This window comes from Sycon ciliatum, chromosome 10 (genome assembly GCF_964019385.1).
Source record: "Sycon ciliatum chromosome 10, ocSycCili1.1, whole genome shotgun sequence".
Classification (NCBI taxonomy): Eukaryota; Metazoa; Porifera; class Calcarea; order Leucosolenida; family Sycettidae; genus Sycon; species Sycon ciliatum.
The window spans coordinates 4384497-4390552 of record NC_088652.1 but is presented as its reverse complement, the minus strand read 5'-3'; the positions used below and the strand labels follow the sequence as shown (position 1 = coordinate 4390552).

General features: G+C 48.0%; 1 protein-coding gene across 1 annotated transcript in view; it reads left to right on the top strand.

Moving 5' to 3' along the window:
- Positions 1-488: 488 nt before the first annotated feature.
- Positions 489-6056, top strand: part of LOC135826209 (fibrillin-2-like) — a 15898-nt gene continuing 10330 nt past the window's right edge. Inside the window, exon 1 of the mRNA XM_065338840.1 lies at positions 489-659. The gene's annotated coding sequence lies outside the window, so the exon portion shown is untranslated. The remainder of the gene's footprint in view (positions 660-6056) is intronic.

The window sequence follows — 6056 nt, the reverse complement described above, 5'->3', positions numbered from 1 at the left end:
TGCATGATCCTCCACGTAACTCGTTGGCCGTTCGGCATGCTCACCGCGGTCAGTGGCGCACATTGCTACCGACTTGGTGTAGGAGCTGTGCGGTAGTGTCACGGATGTGCCCGGCGTACGTATGGTGGGGAAACCCTCAATAACACCGAAACCGTGCCATTTGTAGGCACCATCAAGCTGCGAGGTACTCTGGCGCCGCACGGGTGCCCTGGATGCAAGAACATCCGAGGCGGACCCCATTGTTGCACCCCTGTCTGCAAGTAGTTTTGCGCCGGGTATTCTTATAAGGCGACGATGTGGAAATCCAGCCACTCCGGGAGCCAGATAGAGCACCGCAGCGAAGCTGACACCGATGCATTAGCACACCAATGCTTTTTTTACGACTCTCACCGAGTCCCGATGAATTATTTGAAGGCCGTTTAGGGCATTTGGAAAAGACTCTTGTACGGCATTTAGTATGCTGGGGACGGCACCGAGGCTAAAGACCATCGAGAAATGATTCGACAAACAAGTTCATGCTGTCGAAGCGTTGTGGACAATTGTTCTTCTCGTTCTTTCAGTAAAATAATACTTAGATCTTGTGTTCGTGGTATGGAGGCCGCTGGTAGGGATACCGCTATCACTATCTCTTGCTGCTACTGACAAGCACCCATCGCAAGGTAAGCACAGATGTTAGGCCGAGGGAGGGGGGCAATATGCCAAACATTCCAATAAAATTATTAAGAACTAGAACGAAAGCCGGTAATGGCTCGTGTTTATAGCTCCATGTTCACATCCCCTACTCCCAGTCCTGCAAGTCACGGAGATTTGGTCGGCGCTCACTTGGGTCCTGTACGAAAAGAGTGAAATGAACGAACGCGGTCCGTGCCGAGTTCTCTGAAGTACTGTAGTTGGTGTGGAGATCAGGTTCACGATGCAGGACTTCGATGCTGCAGTCACAGTGGCGGCCACAATACATTCAATTATTTGTATGTCCGTTGTCCGCTGCCAGTTGTCGCCCACTAAACAGTACAGTAGGCAGGTACCAGGCGCGTCGCACCGACTTTGGAGGTGGGGCGGCCATGGAAGGGGGGGGGGGGGGGGTCGGGAGGTAATCCCCCGGGAAAAAAATTCAAAAAATGAAGCCAATAGGGCTTGAAAGTGATGACGTCAAAAACGGCCAGGGAGTAGTAAGTTGACATCAGATTTCTATTTTGGATCCACTAAGGTGTGACTTTGCTATTGCCTCAGTATGTGGGTGCATAGCAACCCTCTCATGTCGTATGCAGGGGTGACTTTTACTTCGCCACCAGTTGTAACCCCGCCCCCAGTAGCCAAATCAGTCAGTTTCACTGGTTACATCACCTTGCTGTGAGTAAGACGGCTTGAAATGTGCTTGGATCCATACAAAAACTGGACCCAAGTGGATCCAATTTTTGAATTTTTGAAATTGTTGCTACGCTGTGACGTAGCACTTTCAAGCCCTATTGCAAGCATTTCCGGGCATTTGGTGCCATTTCAGTGTACGGTAACTACAATGAAAGACTTTTTGATTCTGCAAAAAACCAAGAAGATGCTACGATCGGGGACAAACATTAACCTCCCCCGGGAAAAAATTCAAAAATTGAAGCTAATTGCAAGCATTCCCAGGCATTTGGTGCCATTTCAGTGTACATGGACTTTTGATTCTGCAACAAACCACGATCGGGGACAAGGATTTGCCACGTTTGCGCTGAGATCATCGCGCTTTGTTGCAGTGTGCAAAAAAAGGCCGAAAAAGTGGGGCGGCCATGGCCGCCCCGGCCAGTGCGATTCCGACGCCCTTGGGTACTACTAGGCGGGCGCTGCGAAAATAAGCCAGCGGAAAGTGCTTGGCTGTGCATGTACATTGTACATGTATGTGCCTTGGTGGCGGACAGCATCCGTTCAGCTTGGCTGCTGCCAGTAACAAGGACTTCAGCGGCGTGAGACTGATCAAATTTTAATGCTGTAGTGATGACCGTTAACTGTATGTGTATGAATACAGTGGCTGCATGCAGGGGCATCGGAAGGTAATTTGGTGTGGTACGGTCAGCCATCTGAAGTACAAGTTACTCGTGAGGGGGGGGGGGGGGGGGGGGGATGGCTGAGCCGAAGATTTCGGAAATTTAGAGCCCAAATCAGTGCATTTCATTGATTCACAGGGTACTTGGGACAAATAGTGGTACGGTCAATACCGTAGTAAGCGTACCGTGTGCGACGCCCCTGGTATGTAGAGGTGGTTCGTGCAGGAGTATTAGGTCAGCACCGCTGTTCATCCAGGCCTCTAGTATCGGTGCGTGGGCTAATTGAACAGCTGAACTGTCCGAGTAGGAGCGACTGGAACCTGTTCCCCATAGTTAAAATTTCAGTCAGACCTCGCTTATCCGGTCCTCTTTTATCCGGATCCCTCGCCATCCGGAAGAAAATCGTTGGCTACCGATTTACAGCATATGCCATGCATATATACAGGATGTGTGTTCGACTATCCGGTTCCCTTGCCAATCCGGATATTTCGTGGAAAACGGATGTGTGCGCTTAAGCGAGGTCTGACTGCATGTGCACTTAAGCCACAGAGATAGTTAGCAACCACGTGCACATCGGTATGATAACGTGTTGAGTTAGAGTGATAGGAAGCGTGTTTGCTTCCCACACTGCCTTTCTGTCGACTTGCTTGACATTTGACTGACTCGTGGCTGCCATCCAGCGTTCCGGAGCGGGGGAGGCGGTCAAACACCTTTCCTATGAGTATGAAATCATCGCTGAAGACGCTACCCGTTACTCGCATACCGTGAAATCCCGCCAGAGCGCCCCTACATCCGCACCCATTCGAGTAGAGCCATTTGGGGAGGGGCAGATAGGCGAGTCCTACGTTCTGCATTCATTACTACTGTACATAAAAAAGTACTCACCCTACGAAAAGTACTCACCCTACGAAACCTGTCCATGTGTCTCCTACACCGACCAAAGGTCAAGAGCTGGGAGTCGTACACACCCGTCAAAGCTCTAGGTTTTGTGCGATCCCTGGTGAAGACGGTAGGAACTGTTGGGTACATTACCAACCAGGTCGAGGATGTGTCTGCAGTTCAGTATGGCCTCACGCACTTCACAGAATCATACGAAGATGCAACCATTATCAGTTTCCTGACAAGAAGTCGGGGAGGGGCGCATGGAAGAGACAGGGCGCTCTGGTGGGATGTTATACACCGGTCCCTTTATCATCTGGCACCATCTGTGCCATGACAATTTCTGCTGGATTAGGGAGAGCGCTGGATAACAAAACTGATTTATTAGTCAGGGGCATGAAAAGGGCATTAAAAAAATCGTATGCTGCTGTTCTGAGTGATAACACTTATTTGTAGCACAAACTTCAGGCTCTTAAACAAGTTTGTGCTACTACAAAGTATTATAGCTTCTGTGTTGTCTTTTTTTATATATTTTTTTACTATTATTCACAAACCCAACTCGTAAAATAAATAATTATGTGGACAAAAACAAACAGCTACTGAGCGGGGGCTGCACTGGGCAGCAGTGATGGTGAGGTACCAGGGGCTCCACCGACCAAAGGTCTCGGCTTCAATGCCACAAGCACGCACCAGTCTCCGAGGAAACTGTTTACATACCGTATCATCACGTATGAACGCCGTGCTTATTCCTGTAGAAGCCATTGTCAGTGCTAGGCTTCTATTCAAGTCAGATTCGAACAACGTACCCCTATCATATATGTCAATACTAAACCAGGCTTTTATGCTGACAGCGTATCTTAAAAATCAGGCTGGTATTCAGAACAGGCTTGTATTCAGAACAGGCTTGTATTCAGAACAGGCTTGTATTCAGAACAGGCTTGTATTCAGAACAGGCTTGTATTCAGAACAGGCTTGTATTCAGAACAGGCTTGTATTCAGAACAGGCTTGTATTCAGCACAGGCTTGTATTCAGAACAGGCTTGTATTCAGAACAGGCATGTATTCAGAACAGGCTTATAATACTGGACAGGCTTTAATACAGGACGCTACAGTAGGTGTGCTGAGTGTTGGGGTTATAACGTTTTTGTATTGTATTTTATTATTTTCCTTGGGCATTCCCAACAGACCCTAAGGTCTTCTTACAGGGTGCCCAAGATGAATGAAATTGTTATGCGTACTGGTCAAACGATGGGTGACTGTACAGGAAATCAGCGAAACCACATAACTGTACAAAGGGCTGGTGCTCTTCTGTCGGAAGACATCCGAAAGGCGTCCGAAGGTGTTTCCGGGCCAGGGGCCGGGTGGGTGCAGCGCTCTCTATAATTATATAAGCCAAAGCATTTTTCTTTTTTAGGATTCCATTTTAAAGAGCCTGAAACAAAAGCAGGGTTCTAGCCAGATCAAAATAGTAGAGGGCGGGTAGGGGAAACAGTTACTCCGCAGCCCATTTTTATTTTTTGCAAAAATTGTCTTGCCATACAAATACATGGCGAACCCTCGACTGCACCTCAGACAAATGTGCCGCTATGAACCATCTAGTAGTGACTATCGACTGCATTTTCATTAAATGGCATGAAGCAAATTCGACGAATGAGTAGGGGCGCCATTTTTTCCACAGGTTAGTGGGGGGGGGCTCTATCAGAGGAGGAGGGCATTGCCCCCCCCCCCCTACTTTGGCTATAACCCTGAACAGACTAGGGCACTTGCGAGAACACTCCTATTGTGAAAGTGGGGTACGTAACTTGAGCTCTACTAACGGAGGTGCTCCGGCAGTGCATTAGTGTACACATGACTCTCTTCCTGCATCATGCACTGGCACGTTTTGAGCTGCCAAGGGCAGCTCCGTGATTCTAAAACTACGCATGACGGAACACGGACCCGCGTGCAGTGTACTTAAGGCTTTCCGTAGATCGATTACGTCTTTTACTGACGTTATTAAGTTGTGCGGAACCTCTCTTATGTAGAGCGAAACCTACCTGTTCTCATTGGGGAGAGCGTGCGACAGACGGGGAAATGTCCTTAGTGACTCCATTGGAGTTATCGGATAAAAAAAGGTTCATCGCAACCAAAATTGAATGTTTGAAAGAAAACGCTCTGATGCTCTCGGTTGTGAAATGTGGTTGGCATAAACCCTGCTTCCCTATGCTTGGCTCGGTGAGCCGGGATGGCTTGTTCATCCGCAATGTTTGGCTTGTGATGGTGAAGGGGTTTTCCATGTTTCGTGCCGACGGAATTGGACTGTGCGAATCACAGCACTCACACTGGGTCACTATGTGGCATTGGGTGATTGGAACAATGCACAGAGCACATACCCAGACGTTGACCCAGTAGTAGTAATATGTTGAGCCAGTAGTAGTAATATGTCGACAGAAAAGGACCTACTGCAGTATACGGTAAGGGGTCGTCGCAAAAGTTTTTTTGTCGTCCCTGAAATGAACATGATTCATTTGGGGGGGGGGGGGGGGGGAGGGGGTGCGAGCCAAAATCGCAAGTCGACCGACACTGTACATATGACATGTACATGCATGCGATTTTCGTCGTCCAGCATAGCAAGCTGTGTTCGTTTCAGAGGGAGGGGAGGGGGTCCGAGTACGAAATGAACGATGTTAGCTTCAGGGACGACAGAAAACGTTTGCGACGACCCCTAAGTTACTAGTTACGACTAACACACTCTGACTGTGTATTATCACGTTACCTTGGTGATTAACACACTCTCACTGTGTATTATCACGTTGCCTTGGTGACTAACACACTCTGACTGTGTATTATCTCGTTACCTTGGTGACTAAACACTCTGATTGTGTATTATCTCGTTGCCTTGGTGACTAACACACTCTCACTGTGTATTATCTTGTTGCCTTGGTGACTAACACACTCTGACTGTATATTTTCTCGTTACCTTGGAGAACTGTTAATCATAACTAGTAACTTATAGGTCCTTTTCACTTTACAGAGCACAGACCTTTGCTCATTTCCTTTTTTCATTTAACTCTTGACTCTCCATCGCAGTATTAAATTAAGGAGTCCTTGTGCACATCCGGATATCTGTCGCGATAAAGGGCTTGGCACACTCATACCCCAGTTTTCTGGGCA